At 48.9% G+C, this 693-nt stretch overlaps 1 long non-coding RNA gene across 1 annotated transcript; it reads left to right on the plus strand.

Moving 5' to 3' along the window:
• The first annotated feature begins 1 nt into the window (after position 1).
• Positions 2 to 676, plus strand: LOC109364692. The gene is made up of 3 exons (XR_002110549.1): positions 2 to 29; positions 192 to 269; positions 583 to 676. It is a non-coding gene; the product is annotated as an uncharacterized LOC109364692 (long non-coding RNA).
• Positions 677 to 693: the final 17 nt, after the last annotated feature.

Here is a 693-nt window from a genome sequence, read left to right on the forward strand (position 1 = left end):
TCCAGGCACCGGATGAACTCTCCTTTGAGGTAAGCAGTTCAAGGCGTTCCTTGATGCCATGTACAGAAGAGCATCAGGTGTGAAGGTATCAGCAATATTGTCTGACACTTTCAGAATGTTTGGTGAGTCATTTGAGCTGTGCTTCCTCTCAGCCGTGCTGAAGCTGGGATTGACGTTGCAATCTCTTGCAGGTGGGAGACATCGTTTGTGTTATTGATATGCCACCAAAGGAGCTGACCCCCTGGTGGAGAGGCAAGCATGGCTTCCAGGTAGGCACCAGCTTCAGACTTGAGCATGCCACTTCAGTAAAGGCAGGAATCTCAGCTTAGAGCTGCTCTGCCTGCACAGGATGGCTTCTGCACGTCAAAGGTTTCCCTGTGTCAGTGCCAGAGGACCTTGCCTTTGGCTGCAGATGTAGAAAAATTATTATTACCTTTATGCAGGCCATTGTCTGCTGGGTAGTCTTACGGAGCGCCAGGCAAGCATGTTCCAAGGAAAATGTTATGTTGCTTTTGGTTTAACAGTTCAGACGTGGGAAATGCTGCATGCAATAGTTGGCCTCTCTTTCTGTCCTTGTTACAGGTGGGATTCTTCCCTGGCGAGTGTGTGGAACTCATTAATAACAAAGTTCCCGATGCTCTCGTCAACTCAGTGCCAAAGCCAGGTACGGATGTTACATTTGATGGTGCAGGG

This window comes from Meleagris gallopavo, unplaced genomic scaffold, assembly GCF_000146605.3.
Source record: "Meleagris gallopavo isolate NT-WF06-2002-E0010 breed Aviagen turkey brand Nicholas breeding stock unplaced genomic scaffold, Turkey_5.1 ChrUn_random_7180001893792, whole genome shotgun sequence".
In the NCBI taxonomy this organism is placed as follows: Eukaryota; Metazoa; Chordata; class Aves; order Galliformes; family Phasianidae; genus Meleagris; species Meleagris gallopavo.